Genomic DNA, 26,457 nt, shown 5'->3' on the forward strand with positions numbered 1-26,457 from the left:
GGTGTCTGTCTAAAAATTTGAAGATACAGCACCACAACAGTAGTGAAACCAGAATGTCTGAATGCAAGTGAATGTTTAGTAGTGAACTACAAATTGCACAAACTTGAAGTCCTAGAAAGAAAAATCATTGGAAAAATACTTGAAACGCCAAAAAATACAGAGGAATGGAAATTAAGAAGGAATGAAGATGTTTATCGCAACACAGAAAACATAAATGAAACACTACGAAAGAGGCGACTGCTGTTTTTACGACACTTATACAGAATGAACAGCGACAGGTTAACCAAACAGATTTTTAAATATCTTTGGGAAAAGAAGTCAACAATAGCCTGGATACTAGAAGTTAGGAAAGATTTGGAAAGAAACAACATAAGTGAAAAAGATGCAACAGAATGAGAGAGTTTCAAGAGGAAAGTGTTACGAATGGAAAAATTCCAAGGCAAGAGGGAGAGGAAGACAGGTTCAAAATGGTCCGAGGAGAGAAAAAGGATACATAGTGAAAAGATGAAAGAATACTGGAGGAAAAAGAAAGAACAACAAAGAAGGAAGTTTGAAATTGGTGCGTGGTCCTTAAATGACCCAAGCGAAGAAAGAAGAGAGGGAGAGAGATAGGCGCATCTCTGACAGTTCAGCATCACAATGGTAAGAGTCTGTTCGAGTTTCAATATGGCACAGATCTTCAGTTCTCATTTCATATTAATCTAATTGCAGATTCAGCATATCTCAACGGTTTGCACTGATATCATTTCATCTTCACTGATTTCATACCCATCAATTCATTGTTTCATTTCTTTTCATTTAATTTACTGAACAAAGATTACACATATCTATAGTTACCCTAATATTTCATCGGTTCTGCAAATATCGACGCTCCAGTGTTTCAAACGGATATTGTTAGACACCTTCACTCATGAATGCCTTTTATAAATTTAGTACGCAATAGGCTACTATCTGACTCTGGTACCAACCGAGTAAATCACAAGAAGTACATTCAACGTTTCTATAGCGAAACACCTAGCAAATTCTGTGCAGTAACAGATTCAAGAAGCCCTCTACCTCACTGAAGCGATATCGAAAGAACTTAAGACCGCATAAAATAAAAACACCTCTAATCTCACATAATAAAGAAAAAATATTTGGATATTCTTAAGTAGGCCTTATTATCCAGAATCTTTTCTGGAAGAACATTGGCACTGATGACAATACCACTGCTTTATCACCGTTGTTCTTACATTGCGCACGGTCTGCTACTTTCCGATCATGCTTTCCCTTCTAATGAAACTACGAAATAAGAACGTCAACGAATTATTACCCCCCTCCCCCCAGAGACAATTGCAGAACGCGGCATTTCCCTTTGACATTCACATTTTCGTAACGTATTCAACTTGGCGGCGCATATGTCAGTGTGTTGTTCATATGCAGCGTAGAGTAACTTCTAACCTATCTTATCGATGTCCTCACTCCAAGTTAGGAGGGGGTTAAGGTCCTTCCTCCTTTGAAGTGCCTAATCCATTACAGTTGCAAATTGCATCCGCTGTAGTAATAACCGCATAGCTCTGGTATTACGTCGTCCATGTTGTTACCTTAATCAGATACGAGTCGTCTGTTCCTTTCCATGGACAAGTTCAGGGGTCATATTATCTTTCCATTATAAACTTAGTGGCGTCGTATGCTCTAGGCATCTGTATTACTTTTTCTATAGTTTGCAAATAATTCCATTTTTAAATAAACGCTAAGGATAGACTTACAAAATGTGAAAATCGTCCGCTTTTTCCTTTTCTGGATCACAAAATGAGTAACACTGTCATTACTATTTCAAACTAAACTGCAAATTATCGACAGGCATCAAATTTCCGGACGGAGCAGACTTTCATCCTGTCTTGGGAGATGGTTAATTTGCTGCAAGTTAGCTTATGATTATTTCTATTCTTTTATTTATTTATTTATCGCAATCAGCTGCACTGGTCTTTAACATTGTAAAAAGACTTTGGAGCAAGGATAATAGTTTTAATTGAAAACTACTTTTCATCTGTGGGGAAAATCATCAAGTCGGAATAATACTGTCGATATATCATTGCTTAAATGGAAATTTCTTTCATCTCAGATACAGTATTAGAAGTCTGCATCACATTGGTGCAGCTGTTATCGTATGGATACTCAACAAGAACAGCAGGAGGTTTCTTACAACATGAAAGCAACTGGTTCCTCATTTGTACTTACTGATGACGCCTGCCAACTGAGGTCAGATTGGGTACAGCAGACGTAATCGATTAAGGACATGTTACGCACTTTTCTTTTTAATACTAGCATTTTACAGTCTATTATTTAGATCCCCCTTTCCTTTCCGCCTTGCACCAGTATAATTATTTCTTCGTCTTCTGTACAATAAATGTTTTCCATCAGAAGATATGTTTTTCTCTGGATACAGCAACCACATTTAGTTAAACTTGATTAGTTGTCCAAGTTATGAAGCTATTATGAGTGTTAACGGTTTTCACTGTCAAAGTAGATTGCCTCAACAACAGAGCATAACATCGACGTGCTACCTTATCTGTGAATACGAAAATGAGGTGGGTTGTTGGACTGCACGCCAATGTTTGAGATATTCTGAGATAATTATGGTAAGATGAACTTCAAAATACGTAGCTGTGTTAAATAAAATAATCGATATACTCAAGATATGATGCAGCATAGAAAGAGAGATGGAAACGAATAAAGACGTAAATTCATAGCGCCGTGTTGGGGCAGAAACAGAATATTCATACTCAGAGTGAAATCACTGTACCCATAACAGTTGTATCTGATTTGCCAAAAGAGTGGTTTGTTGTTTCAGAGAGAAGCTAGTTTAGCTCGAAGCTTACAGGGAAAGACCGACAAAATGACATGAAAAGCATGTAACATGTCCAGCGCATTTGTCGACTGCTATCGAATTTCCTGGTCGCATCGAGTTTTACGGAAGTAACGTGTTTGAACAGACCCGCAGTAAATCATTACGTATTCGGACAAGAAAAAGCTAAATGTATACGACGAGCAAGAATATAATTCTCGTTGCTGCTCGATTGACTTTCTTCGATGTTAGGTGTGCTCTTAGATTCCTGCCTAGCTACACCTTGGGAAGTCGCGACATATTGGTAAAAAACAGAGAAATATTTGTAACACGCATAATTGCAAATGTCTCTCCTGCTCGTTTCACTCACACCAATTTAAGCTTTCGTCTTTTGATTAGAGTAAAGCCAATCGAATGAACTCATGAGAGAGAGCGCTGTCACATGTAAACAACACCGAATATTGTAGAACATAATGCTAGTACATTAATAAAAAAAACTCCTAGAATCTTTTACAATATTGCAGAATATATTTTTAGTGCATTAATAAGAAAGTCCTAGAATCCTTTACAAACGCAAATATGTATAAAAACATTTGAACAGAGAATAATGTGAACCTACTTCGTGCGATTCCATAACCCCGTATCTCTAACCATTACACCACAGTATACAACAATCAACAACTGTGTCTTTCATCTTAGGATTTCGTGAAAGTATTTAACTCCGATGTGTCATTAACCAACATTTAATTATAGTAAATCATACAGTCAAGAATGACGTGTTTCTGATAAATTTTCAATGCGCCACTGCCTCGAAAAGACACTGTGTTATGTCATCCAGGTTATAATATGGAACCAACTAAATACGATGAATTCCAATATGTAGTGCCCAAAGATCTTCATTTCGCGTTCGCATCGAGTTTTGTGGCAGATACCTCTTATAATGCAACTTCAGAGTAAGCTTCGAAAGAAACTAGCTTCTCTGATTGTTTCAGCGCGTCGTAGTCTCTTAGTAAACATTATGTGCCTGTCAGGACAGCGTTCACGAACATAGTTTGTACAGTTAACAAAATTTTAGTGAGACCTTATTGTTGACTTGTAGAAGGCCAGATATCGTAACAGAGAACGATCCAGTGTCTAATGCATCTACAACTACATCGATGCGTACACACCCGTAAATATTCTGCTGGCCACTGTACTGTGGGTAGCAAATGTACTTCGTACCAATATAATCGATTTTTACCCTATTCGAGTAGCGTACTGAGCGAGGAGAAAATGACTGCCTATATCCCTGAATATAACCACTATCTCGAGTGGGGGTCTCGAGAATAATTTCTGATAACAAAATATAACACAAATTCTATGATCCCTTTTTATACACAGTTGCTCATAAAACTAAAATACGTGCGACCTTTTTAAAATGGTTCAAATGGCTCTGAGCACTATGGGACTTAACATCTATGGTCATCAGTCCCCTAGAACTTAGAACTATTTAAACCTAACTAACCTAAGGACAGCACTCAACACCCAGCCATCACGAGGCAGAGAAAATCCCTGACCCCGCCGGGAATCGAACCCGGGAACCCGGACGTGGGAAGCGAGAACGCTACCGCACGACCACGAGATGCGGGCTAACCTTTTTAATAACGGGCCACAGATTTAATATCAGTTATGACTAACGCAATACAGATATTTTTCAAACATGTTTACGAGCACAACAGTGAAACGATCTCGCGAATCAGAGTTATAAAAGACACGAAATTACAAAATTCTCGTTACTTTTTTAAACATCTCAAATTACTCAATATCTACGTTATGTAATGAGTTCAAGAGGTATTGAAGTAACCTTTTTTATGGTCATTATCTTGTATTCTTCCACATGAAAAGAGCACTTCCAAAAATAGCACCAAGCGAAAATTTTGTTCAAGGCTCTCCGCATATACTCAAGAGCGTCCAACGATGTAAACAGCAGCATCATCAGCGAAGAACATGGTAGTGCTGCTGGTCCCATCTAATAAATATTTCATACATGCTGGGAATACTGGTGGTCTTATTGTATTTCCATGAGGCACAGCTGATGTCACTTCCTTTTCTGTTAACAGTGGCTAGCAAGTGTGACATGTAAGGCTCAGCCAAAAGGTGGCTCATAAAGAACAAGGTGCGATCTATAATCACCATGGCTTGACCAAAATTATTTGACCTATCGGACCCATTGCCATTACCTGCTTGTCTAACAACTAATGAGCACAGCAAAGACGAGGGCATTCGTAAATCTCGGCACTTATTAGGACTATTAATGCAGGATGAATCGTCAGTATTCACAGATATGACAGGAATGATCACTGGAAGCAAAAAAGTGCAGTAAACATGTGCTCTAAAATGTATCCTGTAGGAGCGATGAGTAGGGAGGAGTAGCGAGTGTTCGTAGCTCTTGAGGTATGCACTTCAGACCCTATGTTTACGGGATGCTATTCTTCTTTTGGTCCAAATTACGACCCTCAAAATATGCTAAACAAATATACTGCAGTAGAAACGATTTGTTTCACAGTATCTAATTTGTAAACGTGCCCATAGGTCATAATGTATGCACTTTAGAGCCCATGTTTATTAGATTTCTTCCTCCGATTGATCCTTCCTTTCATATCCCTGAATGTTGACAGTTCCTCCCGTAGAGTATTGAACTAAGATACTACTTGTTAGGAGGACAATACCTAATTCTTCCACACATGAACACAAAGTAACCCCTCCTCCCCAAAAACTGCGCACTTAACGGAGCACATATTTCGAAAATTCACTTTAACACTGAGGAAAAACATAGGAAAATATAAAGTGATAGAAAACTGCAGTTTCAGCCGGTACATTTCTCTATTACTTACCCGCCTATCATGTTTCATATCAGTGAATAGACATGCAAAAATAAACGCACTCACATAGTCGAATAAATACATTCACTCTCAAATTGCATACACACACACACACACACACACACACACACACACACACACACACACACACACGTGTACGCATAAATAACTATTAAACAGACACTATGAATCTTTACCACAATAGTGCAATGTGGTTCTCAGGAAAATACTCAAAATCTGCTTTACGCAGTGTAGCTCAAAACCGTTTACAGATTTTAAATAAGAACTGTGGGTTCATTAATACTGATTATAACAATATCCCAGAGTCTACATTAATCTCTCTCAAACATTAATAAATGATTGACAGTAACAATCAACAGAGAGGAACATAACTAAACATCATAAAATAGATAAAACATAGAGTACATGAATAAAACCACTGACAAACATTGATAAAAATCGTATATATGATTTATTTGAGGCTGTTAAACGGGCATGCAGTCTTTTTTTTTATTTTGAAGTGAATTGACGCAAGGGGTATAGATTTTTATCGTGCAGAAGACACCATAGATATGGTAGCGACAAAGTCGACTTGTTACCATACGTGTTGATGCAGCTGTAATGGGCGTCCCTCGTCCTCTTTCAAGAACAAAGCCACACCTACATAACTTGCACTGTTCTCCGTTATTACTCAACCATCATTCAGAATCTTCTTCTGGGAATTCATTTTTCCATCATTGGTCGGTATTCTGCATGTCATGACGCGTGTTTCCCGTTTTAAATAAGCATGAGGACTGTCCTGTGCACTACTTGCTTTTAAGACTCAAACAATGGTTCGATTTCGGAATGGCAATGTCTACATGTCCTCTCAGTTTGAATCTATATGTTTTACAAGGGCAGCCTGCAATGGCTCTACTGTAATTGCAACAGGTATGTTCACGTTCCTCTTTGGAGCTCGAATAGAATGTGCAGATCGAAGTAGCAATCGTCGTTCTGTGCATGACGTCACTGTGGCAGCACATGGCTAAAAGCGGCACGGAAGCCACGGTTGTTATAGAAGCGTAGATCACGGAAAAGTACTGTTTTGTTTATTCGTGTGTCCTACGTAACGAATGCCTGGGTGTGCCATCGACAGTTGCTTGTCTAACAAAAAATGCTTCAAATGGCTCTGAGCACTATGGGACTAAACTTCTGAGGTCATCAGTCCCCTAGAACTCAGAACTACTTAAACCTAACTAACCTAAGGACATCACAAACACCCATGGCCGAGGCTGGATTCGAATCTGCGACCGTAGCGGTCGCGCGTTCCAGACTGTAGCGCCTAGAACCGCTCGGCCACCCTGGCCGTCGCTTGTCTTACAACACAAAGTCGAAGGGAACTGGAATTACTTACAGCTTCAAAACGTGTACCCTGTGAATTGTTACCAAAAGACTAAGTTACTATATCGAATGCTACATGTATTCACGGAATTTTAAATTATCCAATTACGTCCGTGGTTTGCGAACAGAGCTGTTGCATACACCTGCCAGAAACGTTCAGAAACCAGATGCTGTGTCCTGTTTGAAGATTCCAGTTGCTACAATCTTTGTATGGGTGCTGAAGGAAAACTAAAAGGAAGCAGGGAAAAAAGGTTCAGGTGACAGCAAGAGTGAGAAAGGCACTGGTAACATCTGAGATCCTGATATCAAACAAACTCAAGGCCGGTGAGTACACGTTACCTGATTTACCGAGCTTATAAAATGAAGAATGCATCAGCCCATGGAAAGAACTGGAGCATGGGAACGAAAAACTCTAAACTGTGTGCAGTGTATTGAAAGCAAGAGACACACTTGCGAAAGAGAAACTAATGGCCTCTCGTCACAGACAGAGGGAGAGTCAATTGGCTGCAAATCATCTGCTATGCAATAAAGTGAAGGTTATCTTGAGGATTTTCTCTGAGACTCAAATCAGCTACCAGTCATGTGGAAAGAAACAAGCCAAGTGGAAAAGAGAGAACACGTGCAAAGCAGACACAATTCGCGCTACTTGTAGGAAATGGTATTAATTTTTAAGAAACAAACTCGAGTTTTCGCTATCTGGAATTTCAGTTTTAAAGTGATGCGCCTCTCATCCTTTCCGTTGTCATCCTGGAGTATGTTAAATGTAATGAATGTTAAGGAACAGGCATTTTCTAACATTCAGCGTATGGGCGTTGTTTGTTATTTTCTGATGAAATGAACGTTGAAGAAAGTGTGACATTTGACGTAGTGGAGCATCGTGTTATAGGCCCACATAGTAACGTGGTTATTGTTACGGTTTGTGAAGCTTGTTCCCATAATCGAGGTTGTAGTGTGGTCACAGTAGTTTCTGACCGTGGGGAGAACAATCGATGTGCCTGGAACGAACTGCAAACTCGTCACGGTCACGTCAGTTCTTGTTTCCATTTGTGCAAACTGCTGCGCGACCACTTTATTGACGACGGCACAAAACTCTGCGATAAAAAGTACTTATAAAATCGGCAATCAGGAATCCGGAATCATTACATAACACATATAGTAGAATGTTCCTCAAACTACCACAGTTTCACCTCGGTGTTAAACGTAGAGAGCGCCAGCGTGTATTTCTGAACTTGCACTTTTGTGTTGTATATCCTTGTTCAGGATATTCTCTAGCTGTTGCCAGACGAAGAATAAACGGCACATTTCTTTCGGCCTGCGAATAGTTAAGTTGGCATTCTGAATTCTCGTAGAATGGTTGACAAAATAAATTAGCGAGCACTTGTGGAACTAACGAACGGCTCCAGTAAACGTTCCTCGATGAACTATTTTTTTATGTGAAAAAATGCTGGTTGGCAACAAAAAGCAACTATCGGCATTCCGAAAAGGACTGTTAACATCCATTACTTCTTTATTTGTTCATTCTGATCTTCTGTCACTCGACATTAGGGCCTACGTATATTTTAACAGGACGGCTGAACCGGAACTGCCTCCAAAATTCGTTTTCGCAAATTTGAGGCAGTGTTCGTTTTTATCAACATGCTTCCCATAAGGAAGTGAAACATCACCTTTGTTTGTTGCTTCTGGGAAGGAACGTCCATGAAATTTCAATGTCGAACTCTTTCATCTACGGAGACTGGGCGACGACCAACAATAATTCCTGTTATCGACTGCGTTTCATGGAATTTTGTCCGATATACCTGTTGTGAGGCTACTGCAGTCTGCTGCAACAAAAGTTATTGAATGTTCGGTCTCATATATCTGGCAGGTTATATTGCACGTCGTTCTACGTAGTGTGGTGGCACACTGGGAATATCGTCGAAAGAATTACTTTGGTCTCTGGAACGCTCTTCTCAGAATATGGATGTACAGAATTTCTGTTACGAGGAACTTCGTTGGAGCCGTCTGACATATGAATGTGACAGATGTAATTGAAGCTCCCGTTGAGCGAGACTAAACCAGCTGAATATTTATCAGAGAAAAATAATATATTTCTAAGATATCAACCGGTATAATTTCGCGAAAAAGTCCTCACGTGGGTCTGGAGGTAAGTAAAATATTCTTTCGTACCCGAATTTTTATTAGAATGCTCTATCTCAAACTTAAACTGAAGACAAAGAGAGCAGCAGCAGACGCGGAAATGTTGTCTTTGACATTCTTCAACAGTCGGTGGGATTTAACGAGGTAAGTCATTGCTATAAACCATGCATAAATAGTAAACATTGTGTGTTAAATAGCCGTGTTTGTGATGGGCTGTAGAGTTTCGCACACCTCGTTCGCATTTATGCTTCGCCACTTAATAATCTTGCTATAGCCTACAATGTAGGTAGGTTTCTGTTGTTTCTGAAAAGACTAGAGAACATCATCCAGCTCATTCCGATGGTGCTGCTACAACGTAGCATGATGTACTATCACCGTGAGAGCAGTGCCTGTACACACGTTTATCGTGAAATTAACGAGGTCTTCAATTTGTTGGTAAACTCCCATAGCATGATCGACATACCTGTTCCCTGTTGTGTCAGAGTGGGAGAAGACGGGACTCCCACACACTGCTGTCTGCCGAGATGGCATCCAATAGGCTCACAATCGTCACTACGAGCGATACTAAAAAAGAAATTTTTTTGCAAGGGAATCTAAATTGTCGTGCTCATCACTAATGGGGTCCAACCTGCATGCTATGTAAAGTAGCACATTAATATTGGAGAACTTCATTGATCGACATAAAAGTTTTCTGGGTTTGGTACCGCGTCATAATGTAAAGAAGAAGGCCGCTGCAATCGTGGCCGAAACGTTGGCTTTTCTATAGCAGCAGTAGTTCTTTACATTATGACGCGGTACCAAACCCAGAAAACTTTTATGTCGACTGACTCTGGCCGCGGAAGCCTACGCAATTAACTTCATTGATGTTGGATCATTCCTTCGGACTGCTCATATTCCATTTTACACTGTCAAAACCTGGTACAGAGTTTACGGGTTTTATTCCGTGTTATGTATTCTGAATATCTGATTCGTTTCACATTTCACCAAAAAATTTACATTTTATCGTTATTATTATGTCTTTCCAGAGCACTTTTTTAAATTCGAGCCTCAGTATGTATATAGTATGATGTGCTTCTTACGGTTCATATGGAGACTGACATTTCATATAGTGTCCGCCCACGGTATCTGAGTGGTCAGCGCGAGAGAATGTCAATCCTACGATCCCGGTACGATTCCCGGCTGGGTCGGAGATTTTCTCCGCTCAGGGACTGGGAGTTGTGTTGTCCTAATCACCATCACTTCATCACCATCGACGCGCAAGTCGCCGAAGTGGCGTCAAATCTAAAAACTTGCACTCGGCGGACGGGCTACCCGACGGGAGGCCCTAGTCACACGACATTTATTTATTTCATATAGTAACGTTCAGTCACTGATTCAATGAAATAGTATCCTTCAGTAACACTTAATCATTCGCATCGTCCCATACAAGAATTGTGAAAGCGTCTAATGAAAAAGATTTAATGATAGTAAATTGCAGAAAGTATCTAAAAAAATCAAAATTATTTAATCTGGAAATTTCTGACGAAAGGAGCTTCACGCATTGACTATATTCAATGAAACTAATCTTGTCGCAGAAATTTTCACTCGCAGAGGCTATATATTACGTGTAAAGAATGTGCTCACGTTTAATTTATTTCACGGCACGCAACAAGCAAATCTCTTTCAAATTCTGTAATTATACCCTACTAATGTCCTACCTGCAATGGAACCCTCGCTTCTTTTCTGTATCGGCGTGGTTGCCAATGACAGTGCTGTCGAGGCATAGTAAGCTAAAAGAGAAAAGCGCTGAGTTGCGTGTTATAATTTACCGCTTGCCAAGGAAGACAACAACCTATCCACTCGTCGGTCTGTTCATTTGCTAACAATATTTTTAAAGTTTGTTTCATTCAAAATTTATGTCATTTTGAGAAAAGGGAGAGAATGATTATAAATGAAAAATAAAATTCAGTCAGAATTTATTTAATTTTCTTAAATTTTCAAGTGTAACATTTAAACTCCTTTTATTGAAATTACTCATTCTTTTTATCGCTATTGTAGGCACCAAGCACTAGTGAAGTATAAATTTGGTATCAGTTTTACTTTTAAATTAGTATATCATAATTTCCTTTTGACCAACAGAAGTGCCGGCCGCGGTGGTCTCGCGGTTCTAGGCGCTCAGTCCGGAGCCGCGCGACTGCTACGGTCGCAGGTTCGAATCCTGCCTCGGGCATGGATGTGTGTGATGTCCTTAGGTTAGTTAGGTTTAAGTAGTTCTAAGTTCTAGGGGACTGATGACCACAGATGTTAAGTCCCATAGTGCTCAGAGCCATTTGAACCAACCAACAGAATTGGACGGAACTTGCTAATTCGTCTCCCTTAGCTAACACTCGAAATCAGTGAAGAATGAAAGTTAACCAACTACAATAATCGCTAAATGCACGCAAAGCCGCATCAAAATCAAATTCCAGTAATCTTTTCTCCAATAATATACAATCTGTAGCCATTCACCACTTCTCAAAATTTCTCATCTTCACAAGGGAACCACTTGTTCTGACCCAGAGCTCTCAGCTTTGCCAACTCGCCACCGTCACGTGTCGCCAAGATTCGACTATGACTCCCTCACTCCACTATTGCTGTTTCGCCTATCGTGAACTATTGTACTCAGCAATGGTTTTCTTAATATTCAAAGACAATGTATCCTTTCATTTGTCCACTTTACAACTATATCTATGGAAGTTAAACTCTTTCCAATCGATCTGTTACACAAATAGCTGATAAACTCTGGCAATAGATATGTTATCATGGAGCAAAAAAAAAAAAAAAGGGAGTTGTCATTACTTCACAAACTTGAAGCCGATGTCCGCCATCTTATGTAATCCAATACATTAGGTTCACCGCATTTATACCTCAATGCTTCACCAACATCGATGGTACTGCCCGTGAAGTCAATCTAAAATGCCTGTGCCCAGTTTCAACCTTTCGAGATATCTGCTGACTTTGGTGGTCGTATCCCAAATAGCATTTTCTGTTTTGATTGTTTGCGACGTTTACGTATGTACTAATGGATGGGACTCTTCAACCGTAGTGCCCTCGAAGCTGTGCTTCTACACGCCACACCGGCCTGTACTGCCTTCGTCGAGGAGGTAGCCGCTCGCCAACTTACGTAATTGTAATCTATTTACTGTTTCATGTAACTACTGTTCGCCTCATTCTAAACGCCTAAACGGTGAGTGGAGATCGCCACTCGCTAACTTACGTAGGCCTAATTATAATCTAGGACCTCTTTTATGTAACTGCTGTTTTTCTCATTGTAAGGGTCTAACAAGGGAACATCCCCATCGAACCCCCCTCAGATTTAGTTATAAGTTGGCACAGTGGATAGGCCTTGAAAAACTGAACACAGATCAATCGAGAAAACCGGAAGAAGTTGAGTGGAACTATGAAAAAAAAGCAAAATATACAAACTGAGTAGTCCATGTGCAACATAAGCAATACAAGGACAATGCTAGATCAGGAGTGCCGTGGTCCCGTGGTTAGCGTGAACAGCTGCGGAACGAGAGGTCCTTGGTTCAAGTCTTCCCTCGAGTGAAAATTTTACTTTCTTTATTTTCGCAAAGTTATGATCTGTCCGTTCGTTCATTGACGTCTCTGTTCACTGTAATAAGTTTAGTGTCTGTGTTTTGCGGCCGCACCGCAAAATCGTGCGATTAGTAGACGAAAGGACGTGCCTCTCCAATGGGAACCGAAAACATTTGATCGGAAGGTCATAGGTCAACCGATTCCTCCACAGGAAAACACGTCTTATAAATTCTATACGACACTGGTGACGGCATGTGCGTCACATGACAGGAATATGTTGTCGACCCACCTAACTTGTACACTTGGCAAATGGGTAAAAACATTCTTCTACCTTGCCCGATTTAGGTTTTCTTGTCGATGTGATAATCACTCCCAAAAAAGTGATCGCATCGGACGGACGGACGGACAGATAATAATTGTCTGAAAATAAAAAATTAAAACTTTTCACTCGAGGGAAAACTTGAACCAAGGACCTTTCGCTCCGCAGCTGCTCACGCTAACCACGGGACCACGGCGCTTCTGAGCTCACGTTATCCGTGATGTTGCCTATCTTCTTATGGACTACTCAGTTTGTATATTTTGCTTATTTTTTTCATAGTTCCATACAACTTCTTCCTGTTTTCTCGATTGATCTGTGTTCAGTTTTTCAAGGCCTATCCACTGTGCCAACTTATAACTAAATCTGAGGGGGGTGCGATGGGGAGGTTCCCTTGTAAGTGGCCAGCTAGTCTGTCAGTTTGTTCCCCTTTGTTTTAACAGTGTAATGTGTTTTTAAACTTGGCCAAGTATTTTTTAATTACAATGGGAAGTTACACCTATTGTAAACTGCTCATTTTTTTGGTTTAGTAGTCCATTTAATGTGGCAACACCCACCCCCTCCCCCTGCCTTTGGTGTCAGGGATGTAATGGCGTGGGCTTTGGGGACCTAGCGTGTGCTTTGGTCACTGTTGACTGTACTTCGTAGACGCGATGGTGACCATGGACTTGTTTGCACCTGATATCCAGCACGGTAGCCAGTCCGTTGTGGTAGGGCCGGAATGTACCCTCTTGGTTGTAGCCCCCAGACAACACAGGAATCACTCTGCTGATGCCTGCGCCGTTAATTCCCTACGGACGCCAAGAAGTAGATGCCTGTCACCCTAGGGCATCAGGAAACCCAGCAATGACGATCCAGCCAGGTGGTCTTTGCTTCGGCTGGGTGGCGCCCGTGGGGAGGGCCCTGGTTGGAGTGGGTGGCATGAGGGCAGATGACACGTCATCATTTGCTGGTGATCAAACACCAGCAGTCTCTAAGCGTTCTAAGTCTCAGTACAATGCAAGAAAGTACAACCTCCCTGGTCACAATATGGGAGGAACACCAGGATAAGGATGGCAGTGAACCTTCTTCACGCCAGTACCTCATATGTACGAGAACTGTTGGGGACACCTTTGTTTCGATGAAGCCACAGTTTTTTGTAGACCATTTAGAGAACAAGTTTGGGGAGGTGGAGGACTTGTCCAAAATGCAGCCAGGGTCAGTCTTGATAGAAACAGCATCCTCTGCCCAGTCATAGGCATTACTAGCTTGTGACAAGCTGAGGAATGTTTCCGTTTTCATCACGCCCCATAAGAGCTTAAATATGGTCCAGGATATTATATTCCACAGGGACCTTCTTTTGCAGTCTGACGACGAGCTGCGATCCAATTTAGAGCGATGAGGCGTTCATTTTGTTCCGCGCGTCCATCGGGGTCCGAGGGATAATCAGGTTGCCACTGGTGCCTTCATCTTGGCCTTCGTAGGTGACACCTTACCCAAGAAGGTGATGTCAACCATGTATCCCTCCCCCGATGTGGTGCTTTAAGTGCTGGAAGTACGGACATATGTCTTTCTGCTGTACTTCCAGCACCACATGTCGAGATTGTGGACGTCCATCACATCCCAATACTTCTTGTGCCTCGCCTCCCATCTGTGTCATCTGTGGAGAGCATTATTTCCCTTGCTCGCCAGACTGCAGCATTTTACAGCGAAAAAGGAAAATCAATGAATACAAGACCCTGTACCGACTGACCTACACTGAGGCTAAGAGGAAATTTGAGCGCCTGCATCCTGTGGCTATGACCACCTCTTACGCTGCCACTACGAGAACAGTTGTAGCCCCATGTGTTCCGCGAATTCCGGCCGGCTCTCAGAGCCAGAAGACTACACCTGCTCCTTGATGGTGGGGGGCACTTCCCTCCTCATTGCTCCCACACCACCCACCTCAGGAGCACTAACCCCCAACCATCAGGAGCACCAGTTCTGACTTCTCAGCTGGAGAAGTGTAAGTCTTCTTCAGCACCTCTCGCTAGGAATGGGTCCCCAGGGCACTCCCTTCCCAGGTTTCTGCTAGTGGGAAAGATGACTCCCGCCAGTGGCTGAAGTGCACAAAAGTAGCCGGCAGTAGGGCTTCACGATCATCCTCAGTCCTGGAGACAGAATTACTCAAGCCCTCCCAGCCAGAGAAAACCAATGAGCATCAAGAGAAATAAAAAAAAAACACCCCCAAGATCAAGGGACTTAGGGTGGCACCCACACCACCGGCACCTACGACTTCTGCTCCTGAGGATGAGGTAAAGATTCTGGCGTCCACTTAGGAGCTAGATCTCACCAGACCCTCAGACACGATGGATACAGAATTCTCAGGAAATAAATCGGTGGCAGCAGGTGACCCTGAGGCGTAAACTGCCTTACTGAATGTTCCATGCCTTCCTAGCCTCACGATCACGTCATCCTTCAGTGGAATTGCTGCGGTTTTGTCCACCGCCTGGCTGAGCTATGGCATCTGTTAAGCTTTACACCTGCTTTCTGCATTGCCCTCCAGGAAACCTGGTTCACGGCAATGCGGAACCCTGCCCTCTGCGGCTGTAAAGGATATTACAGAAACCATAGTGACTATACTATAATCGAGAGCCAGGTGGAGTTTGCGGCTATGTCCTGAACTCAGTATGCAGTGAACCCGTGCTCCTTCAAACCCCTCTTGAAGCTGTGGCTGTCAGGATAAGGACGACACAGGAAATAACTGTCTGCAACATATATATTCCTCCAGATGGTGCAGTACCCCTGAGCGCATTGGCTGCACTGATTGATCAACTCCCTAAACCTGTCCTACTTTTGGGAGATTATAATGCCAGTAACCCTTTGTGTGGTGGCACCGTGCTTACTGGCTGAGGCAGAGATGTCGAAAATTTACTGTCACAACTCGACCTCTGCCTCTTAAATACAGGTACCCCCACACATTTCATTGTGGCACTTGGCACATATTCGGCCACTGATCTCTCGGTTTGCAGTCCTGGCTTCCTCCCGCCTATCCACTGGAGAGCACATGACGACCTGTGTGTTAGTGACCACTCTATCTTCGTGGCACTGCCCCGGCTTCAGGCCCATAGACGCCTGCCCGGATGGGCTTTAAACAAGGCGGACTGGGAAACTTTCACCTCTGCTCTCATCGTTGAATCTCCCCCACACGGTAACATCGATGTAGTGATTGAGCAGATAACTACAACTATCGTTTCTGCGCCAGAAAATGCGATCCCTCGCTCTTTAGAGTGCCTGCGGCGAAAGGCAGTCTCTTGGTGGTCGCCGGGAAGTCGCTAAAGCAATTAAGGAGCGTCGGCGGGTTCTACATCTACATCTACATTTATACTCCGCAAGCCACCCAACGGTGTGTGGCGGAGGGCACTTTACGTGCCACTGTCATTACCTCCCTTTCCTGTTCCAGTCGCGTATGGTTCGCGGGAAGAACGACTGTCTGAAAGCCTCCGTGCGCGCTCTAATCTCTCTAATTTTACATTCGTGATCTCCTCGGGAGGTATAAGTAGGGGGAAGCAATATATTCGATACCTCATCCAGAAACGCACCCTCTCGAAACCTGGCGAGCAAGCTACACCGCGATGCAGAGCGCCTCTCTTGCAGAGTCTGCCACTTGAGTCTGTTAAACATCTCCGTAACGCTATCACGGTTACCAAATAACCCTGTGACGAAACGTGCCGCTCTTCTTTGGATCTTCTCTATCTCCTCCGTCAACCCGATCTGGTACGGATCCCACACTGATGAGCAATACTCAAGTATAGGTCGAACGAGTGTTTTGTAAGCCACCTCCTTTGTTGATGGACTACATTTTCTAAGGACTCTCCCAATGAATCTCAACCTGGTACCCGCCTTACCAACAATTAATTTTATATGATCATTCCACTTCAAATCGTTCCGCACGCATACCCCCAGATATTTTACAGAAGTAACTGCTACCAGTGTTTGTTCCGCTATCATATAATCATACAATAAAGGATCCTTCTTTCTATGTATTCGCAATACATTACATTTGTCTATGTTAAGGGTCAGTTGCCACTCCCTGCACCAAGTGCCTATCCGCTGCAGATCTTCCTGCATTTCGCTACAATTTTCTAATGCTGCAACTTCTCTGTATACTACAGCATCATCCGCGAAAAGCCGCATGGAACTTCCGACACTATCTACTAGGTCATTTATATATATTGTGAAAAGCAATGTTCCCATAACACTCCCCTGTGGCACGCCAGAGGTTACTTTAACGTCTGTAGACGTCTCTCCATTGATAACAACATGCTGTGTTCTGTTGGCTAAAAACTCTTCAATCCAGCCACACAGCTGGTCTGATATTCCGTAGGCTCTTACTTTGTTTATCAGGCGACAGTGCGGAACTGTATCGAACGCCTTCCGGAAGTCAAGAAAAATAGCATCTACCTGGGAGCCTGTATCTAATATTTTCTGGGTCTCATGAACAAATAAAGCGAGTTGGGTCTCACACGATCGCTGTTTCCGGAATCCAAGTTGATTGCTACGTAGTAGATGCTGGGTTTCCAAAAACGACATGATACTCGAGCAAAAAACATGTTCTAAAATTCTACAGTGGCATAAGCGGCACCGTTCCCTGGAGCACCTCATAGCCTTCAAACGACTCCGTGCCCGCGTTCACCATCTTATCAAACGACGGAAGCAGGAGTGTTGGTCGAGATATGTCTCGATCATTGGGTGCCATACGTCACCTTGCCAAGTCTGGGCAAAGATCAACCGTGTTTTCGGGTACCAGACCCCAACAGGTGTGTACGGTGTTAACATAAATGGCGTGTTATCTACCGACGAAAACGCGATTGCCGAGCACTTTGCTGAGCACTAAACTCGAGCCTCTGAGTGGGAGAATTACACCCCAGCCTTTCGAACTCTCAAACGGTTGCTGGAAGCGAAAGTGATTTCGCTTATTACACGCCACAGTGAATCCTATAACGCCCCATTTACAGAGTGGGAGCATCTGAGTGCCCTGGCACATTGCCCTGACACAGTTTCTGGGCCAAATCGGATCCACAGTCAGATAATTAAACATCTCTCATCTGACTACAAGCGGCATCTCCTTGTCTTCTTAAACCGGATCTGGTGCGATGGCGTCTTTCTATCGCAATGGCGGGAGAGCACCATCAATCTGGTGTTCAAACACGGTAAAAACCCGCTTGATGTGGATAGCTATCGGCCCATCAGCCGCACCAACGTTCTTTGTAAGCTGCTGGAACGTATGGTGTGTCGACGGTAGGGTTGGGTCCTGGAGTCACGTGGCCTACTGGCTCCATCTCAGGGCGGATTCCGCCAGGGTCACTTTACCACTGATAATCTTGTGTCTCTCGAGTCTGCCATCCGCACAGCCTTTTCCAGACGCCAACACCTGGTTGCTGTCTTTTTTTGATTTACGAAAAGCGTATGACACGACCTGGCGACATTATATCCTTGCCACATTATACAAGTGAGGTCTCAGAGGCCCACTCCCGATTTTTATCCAAAATTTCCTGTCTCTTCGTACTTACTGTGTCCAAGTTGGTGCTTTCCATAGTTCCAACCATATCCAGGAGAATGGAGTCCGGCAGGGCTCCATATTGTGTGTCTCTATTTTTAGTGGCTAGTAATGGTCTAGCAACAGCTGTAGGGCCATCTGTCTCGCCTTCTCTGTATGCGGATGACTTCTGCAATTCTTACTGCTCCTCCAGTACTGGTGTTGCTGAGCATCGCCTACAGGGAGCCTTTCACAAGGCGGAGTCATGGGCTCTAGCCAACGACTTCCACAGTTTTCAGCCGCAAAGTCGTGTGTTATGCAATTCTATCGACGTTGTACCATTCATCCGGAACCAGAACTTTATCTTACTGATGATACACTCACTGTTGTGGAGCCATATCGATCATAGAACTGGTTTTCGATGCCAATTGACTTGGCTACCTCACCTTCGTCAGCTTAAGCGGAAATACTGGCAGCACCTCAATGCCCTCCACTGCCTGAGCAACACGAACTGGGGTGCAGATCGCTCTACGTTACTGCAACTCTACAGAGGCCTTGTTCAATCCCGCCTTGACTATGGGAGTGTGGTTTGATTCGGCGGCACCCTTGGCGTTGTGTTTACTCGACCCAGTGCACCACTGTGACGTGCGCCTAGTGACAGGTTCCTTTAGAACATGTCCGGTGACCTGTGTCCTGGTGGAGGCTGGAGTCCCTCCATTGAAGGTTAGGCGTACACAACTTCTGGCCAGTTACGTTGCACACGTTCGTAGTTCTCCTGCGCATCCGAATTACCGTCTCCTTTTCCCACCCACGCGGTTCATCTCCCGCATCGGCGACCCAGGTCAGGGCTAACGATTGCGGTTCGCGAGCAATCCCTTCGGTCTGAACTAGAGTCCTGCCCTTTACCACCTATACTTCAGGTACATTCACGTACCCTCCATGGTGTACTCCTAGGCCGCGGCTTCGCCTGGACCTTTCACAAGGCCGTAAGGACTCAGTTAACCTTGCGACTCTCTGCTGTCACTTCCTCTCGAGTCTCGACATGTACCAGGGCCATGAAGTGGTTTACACTGATGGCTCGATGGCCGATGGTCACGTTGGCTTTGCCTATGTCCATGGAGGACATATAAAACAGCACTCTTGGCCCAATGGCTGTAGTGTGTACACTACAGAGCTGGTGGCCATATTTCGCGCTCTTGAGCACATCTGCTCAGCCCGCATCTCGTGGTCGTGCGGTAGCGTTCTCGCTTCCCACTCCCGGGTTCCCGGGTTCTATTCCCGGCGGGGTCAGGGATTTTCTCTGCCTCGTGATGGCTGGGTGTTGTGTGTTGTCCTTAGGTTAGTTAGGTTTAAGTAGTTCTAAGTTCTAGGGGACTGATGACCATATATGTTAAGTCCCATAGTGCTCAGAGCCATTTGAACCATTTTGAACATCTGCTCATGTGCAGGCTAGTCATTTCTCCTGTGTACTGAATCCTTGAGCAGCCTACGAGTCCATCTATATCCTCGAACTGTTCAGTCGTTGAATGGTGTTTGTCTGGACCCCAGGCCACCTCAGAATCCCAGGCAACGAGCCTGCCGACAGCCTGGCCAAACAGGCTAGGCGGAAACCGCATCTGGAGATGGGCATCTCTGAACCTGACCTGCATTCTGACTTACGCCGCAGGGTTTTTCGGCTATGGGAGACGAAATGGCATAACAGTACGCACAAACTGCGTTTCATTAAGGAGACTACGAATATGTGGAAGTCTTCCATGCGGGCCTCTCGCAAGGAATCAGATGTCCTCTGCTGTCTCCGCATTGGCCACTCTTGGGCGACCCACGTTTACCTCGTGCGCCGTGAAGGCCCGCCTCAGTGCCGGTGCGGCGCCCGGTTAACAGTGGTCCATCCTCTGGTGCTCTGTCCCACTTTGACTGCCCAACGACGGAATCTTGGGTTACCGGACTCGCTGCCGCTAATTTTATCTGACAACGCCTCCTTGGTTGATTTAGTTTTTCGTTTATTCGTGAGGGTGGGTTTTATCATTTGATCTAAGTTTTTGCGCGTGTTCTTTGCCCCTCTGTGTCCTACACCCTAGTGCTTTTAGGGTGAAGGTTTTAATGTGTTTCAGAGTGGCTGGCTTCTCCTTTTCATTCTCATCGTCAGCCAGCCACGGTCATCTGCTTTGTTGTTTTACTCTCTTCATCCAGTTTCTTGCGTTTCTGTGATTTTCTTGTCCCCCTTGTGTCCATTTACACTTTTGTTGCCCTCCATTGTGCTTGTGATTTTTCCTTTCATTCCATTTTGTGTTGTCAGTCTCGGTTGTTTTATTCTCGCACCTGTGGCATTGTTTTACTCGGAACAAGGAACTGATGAACTCGTAATTTGATTCCTTCTCCCCTTTTTTTAATCCAACCAACCAATCTGCCGAGCATTTTTGTCGCTCGTTGTTAACTGTGACCGGTCTTGCATAGAGCTCCTTTTTACTTAAAACATAGGAAATAAAATGGAAAAGAATATGCTGCAGTGCTAAATTTTAATTTATTTCTTCACTCACTGAATTCTAACGTTAGCTAACGGCGCCGGAATTTGTTTCCCGTTGGATATATAGTGGCAGAGGCTAGACCTGACATTTCACATTTGTTAATTTTTTTTAATTATAAAATTAAAGCTGTTGTGCATCGTTTCATGATTGTTTAAATGTCGAGTCAACCCAGTACGGCAAGTTTGTAATGTTGCCAAAGGTAACGAAAAATTATGTTTAACTTATTTGCGCCCGCTACTGTTCTCCCTCTTTGTTAAAATATGAACAGTCTGTGGTTTAAATGATTATAAGATTTGTTCGTGATTTGACATTAAAGATTTCCTGTTTACAGACTTGTCCATAAACAGTTATAATTTGGTAAAAGGCCCTGTTAAATTTTAATACTATTGTTCACTTTTTAACTACTGTTTTACGTGAATGCTGCAGATGTCAGAAATTTCTTCTCTTAGTATATACTTAATGTATTTTTAATGGTAATAAAGTTGTCAAATGGAGAATGACGTGTGCTTAGAACCCTGGCTCAGTCCTTTCACGTGTTTGATTTTGGTTAAGCCGCACTCTGAAAGGTGGCATTACACTTTCTTTCCTCAAAACCTGCCTCTTATCTTCTCAGAAAGTATTCTATCTATTATATCCCGTCTAACACCATTACTCTTTTTATGTCTTTGTGAATGCCAGCGAATTATGTGGGTTTGGATTGGAGCTGTTTAGTAAGTTGATCTGCTTGGTTAGTCTATTTCCATACGGTATACGTGTCCATTCTTATTTAATTACTAATTATTTCGGAAATATAATTATTCTTGAATTTCATCTACACTCCTGGAAATGGAAAAAAGAACACATTGACACCGGTGTGTCAGACCCACCATACTTGCTCCGGACACTGCGAGAGGGCTGTACAAGCAATGATCACACGCACGGCACAGCGGACACACCAGGAACCGCGGTGTTGGCCGTCGAATGGCGCTAGCTGCGCAGTATTTGTGCACCGCCGCCGTCAGTGTCAGCCAGTTTGCCGTGGCATACGGAGCTCCATCGCAGTCTTTAACACTGGTAGCATGCCGCGACAGCGTGGACGTGAACCGTATGTGCAGTTGACGGACTTTGAGCGAGGGCGTATAGTGGGCATGCGGGAGGCCGGGGGGACGTACCGCCGAGTTGCTCAACACGTGGGGCGTGAGGTCTCCACAGTACATCGATGTTGTCGCCAGTGGTCGGCGGAAGGTGCACGTGCCCGTCGACCTGGGACCGGACCGCAGCGACGCACGGATGCACGCCAAGACCGTAGGATCCTACGCAGTGCCGTAGGGGACCGCACCGCCACTTCCCAGCAAATTAGGGACACTGTTGTTCCTGGGGTATCGGCGAGGACCATTCGCAACCGTCTCCATGAAGCTGGGCTACGGTCCCGCACACCGTTAGGCCGTCTTCCGCTCACGCCCCAACATCGCGCAGCCCGCCTCCAGTGGTGTCGCGACAGGCGTGAATGGAGGGACGAATGGAGACGTGTCGTCTTCAGCGATGAGAGTCGCTTCTGCCTTGGTGCCAATGATGGTGGTATGCGTGTTTGGCGCCGTGCAGGTGAGCGCCACAATCAGGACTGCATACGACCGAGGCACACAGGGCCAACACCCGGCATCATGGTGTGGGGAGCGATCTCCTACACTGGCCGTACACCACTGGTGATCGTCGAGGGGACACTGAATAGTGCACGGTACATCCAAACCGTCATCGAACCCATCGTTCTACCATTCCTAGCCGGCAAGGGAACTTGCTGTTCCAACAGGACAATGCACGTCCGCATGTATCCCGTGCCACCCAACGTGCTCTAGAAGGTGTAAGTCAACTACCCTGGCCAGCAAGATCTCCGGATCTGTCCCCCATTGAGCATGTTTGGGACTGGATGAAGCGTCGTCTCACGCGGTCTGCACGTCCAGCACGAACGCTGGTCCAACTGAGGCGCCAGGTGGAAATGGCATGGCAAGCCGTTCCACAGGACTACATCCAGCATCTCTACGATCGTCTCCATGGGAGAATAGCAGCCTGCATTGCTGCGAAAGGTGGATATACACTGTACTAGTGCCGACATTGTGCATGCTCTGTTGCCTGTGTCTATGTGCCTGTGGTTCTGTCAGTGTGATCATGTGATGTATCTGACCCCAGGATTGTGTCAATAAAGTTTCCCCTTCCTGGGACAATGAATTCACGGTGTTCTTATTTCAATTTCCAGGAGCGTATTTAATATGAATCGAACAATACTACAGGCAGAGTAGTTCGCCTCATTAAGATAGAAAGTAGTCTGAACACATTCTAAATCCGAATATGATTTTTTTTTTACGGATAGAATTCGGTCCACAGCTAACCATTGTTTTATAAACAATAGTTCGCGTGAAACACAGCTCGCCCTTTCCAGAGACGACATTCTACGAACCATGCTTGCTGGTCAACAATTGTCTAAATACGTTCGAGACAGTGGCACCTAAAAGGCCGAACCTACGTAACATGTTCTCAGACATGTTGACTTGACGGCGAGGTACTCTACTCTGAGGGTTCGTCGGAGAAGGGTAATGTCACGTTGTGATACGCTCTCTCTGTTCTCCATAAACCTGTTGGAGTGGGCAGAAATCTCAGACCAATTCCTGGTGCTGTTGTTTAAGGGAAATAGACGTTGCTGGTTGAATGTAGAAGGATTTGCAACTTTACTGTGCGGGTCGGTAATAAATTATGAGAAATTAATCACCTGTCAGCTTCAATTCTTTGCTATCTAACCACCAGAGAGCGGGTAAATGATCTTAGATTTGAACATAGTTCATTCGATCAAAAGAGGTTCAGTCGCGCACTGTTTTTAAACTCTTATAGAAGCGTGGATCTTTCATGAGCCCCCTTAATTTAGCAAAGACAAATCTGTACAATAATTAAACAGATCAAAAAGTGGATTGAGATTATTAAAGAAAAGAGATGAATAAAGTGGCTCCACATGATAATAAGAGCTACAAATAAAGGACTAATTTTGATTAGTCGTTTATTCAAATCGCACACAAATTTGTTTCGATGGTTCCCTCACAAAGGTTCTTACTTTACTTAGTGTACATAAAAGAAACAAAAATGATTAATTTTGCAGTGCAAGTAAAGCGTACGTACGAGGTAACTAATTTAAATGAAAGGGACGGAGCCGTACATCCAATCCGTTAAAAATACTACAAAATGTTAGTTAAACCGCTGCATAAGTCTTTATGCAATAACAAATTGATCACCGTTGAAAAAACACTGTTATCCCGACTATGAGCCTATGCTCACTCAGTCTTCAAGTATTACTAAGTTCCGAATTGGTGCGCATAGAAATATTTCTTTCCAGAATAATACGAGCTACTCTCTGGGCGCACAAACCTTACCAAAACATACCTCACCGACCAAAATTCGAAGACCCTTAACTCTGCTCTGCGTGCCTATTTAAACACTTGCTTATGCGACCTCAGCCTGAATCAGTAAAGAAATTTACAGCTTAACCACCATTCGAGTTATTAAACGTTTATATTACGTTTATACATTTCAAATATACACAAGAAATATGCTTCGTTGATTAGGATCCTCATATTACTTTACTCATGATACTGTTACGGTACCTTATTCCTAGACAGGCATGAAAAAAAAAATACAACCTTCAATAGTAATTAATGCCTCACCAGGAACAGCAGTGTTTGTGCCTGAGAAACAGGAGGCATGGAAGAACCGGCCAAGATGGTTTAATTGAACATCATTTACCATGACATTTTATTAACATATTTATTATAAATTGGTACAACAATACTGAACATTTAAGTGCAGTAAAATTCTTAACAATGGCAGGTTTGAGAGAGAGAAAGTAGCTTAAATTAAAACAGTAAAATAAATCCATACGAGGACCAGGAACTAGATAAGTTTCCTGTTGATCGTAGCCACCTTTACCTTCAGGACAAAGCCATAGACCAAAGCGAAACATAAAATCGGGCACCCGCCTATGGCGAAACAAGTGTTGTATCATTTGAGATACAGAGGCGAGCTAGTGTGCTGGGACTTAGCCCAGTTCACTGATAGTAGCGCCATGTCACCAAAACGTGTCTGTGCTTAGCATACAAGTATTGCACCATAATTTAATAATGGAATTAAAAGTTGAAGCTGCTTTTCCAAACTTTCTCAGCATGTGATTTAGTATATTAATATTTAAACTGTCAAATCTCAGATCGATCAGATTAATCTTTCCTTCTTCTACTAGTGCCTTTGTCCTGCACTGTGCGCAGGGTCAGCATGCTTAAGATCGGATTTGGCATGGTTAATGTTAAGAGGTGGCCAGATGCCCTTCACCCCCCTCCCCCCTGGGATGGAATGGGTGTACCCCAGCTGTCTGCATCTAGTGTAAATCATGAAATATTTGAAACACGTTTGCACTGCGAGGCGTGTAACTGAGGCTGGACGTGGGGACCAGCCCAGTATTCACCTATTGGGATGTGGAAAACCGCCTAAAAGCCACATCCAGGCTGGCCGGCACACCAGTCCTCGTAGTTAATCCGCTGGGCAGATTTGATCCAGGGCTGGTGCACCTGCCAGAGTCCAGGAAGAAGTGCATTAACACTCTCGGCTAACCTAGCGGGTTAGATTCATCAGATTAATATTTTTCCCTAAATACATAGTTTTATAAAAAGTGACGCTTAACAATAAAGCTAGGAACGCAAAAATTGGTCATAATGTGCAGATGTATGTCAAAATTAACTGGTACAAGTCTCAACGTGATTAAAGCAATATTTTTAAGAAAAATTGAAGGCGCTAAATATTAGACTTAGAAATATGAAAAATTGTATGAAGCTTCAGTTTAGTATAAAAACATTGATTATGTAACCCCATTGAGCTACCTTTAATAGTTCTTGAGTACTTTTCAGAAAACTAAATTTGGAACTAAAATGTCCTTATTTGTAGTAGATAAAGTATCTGTTATATTAATGTTAAAAAGTTTTGGTTACAGCACGTGATGAAACCTATTAAATAGAGCAATAACTAGTTTCAAGGCCTAGATGTAAATAACAAATAAAAGGTCTCTTAAAGTTTTAGTTGCCGGCTGTAGTGGCCGAGCGGTTCTAGGCGCTTCAGTCTGGAACCGCGCGACCGCTACGGTCGCAGGTTCGAATCCTGCCTCGGGCATGGATGTGTGTGATGTCCTTAGGTTAGTTAGGTTTAAGTAGTTGTAAGTTCTAGGGGCCTGATGACCTCAGCTGTTAAGTCTCATAGTGCTCAGAGACATTTGAACCATTTTTTTAAAGTTGTAGTTCAGAGGTCATGTTGTGCTGTCAGTTCTGGTCTAAAAATTCTAGACGGCAAAGTTCAAA

This window comes from Schistocerca cancellata, chromosome 5 (assembly GCF_023864275.1).
Source record: "Schistocerca cancellata isolate TAMUIC-IGC-003103 chromosome 5, iqSchCanc2.1, whole genome shotgun sequence".
Classification (NCBI taxonomy): Eukaryota; Metazoa; Arthropoda; class Insecta; order Orthoptera; family Acrididae; genus Schistocerca; species Schistocerca cancellata.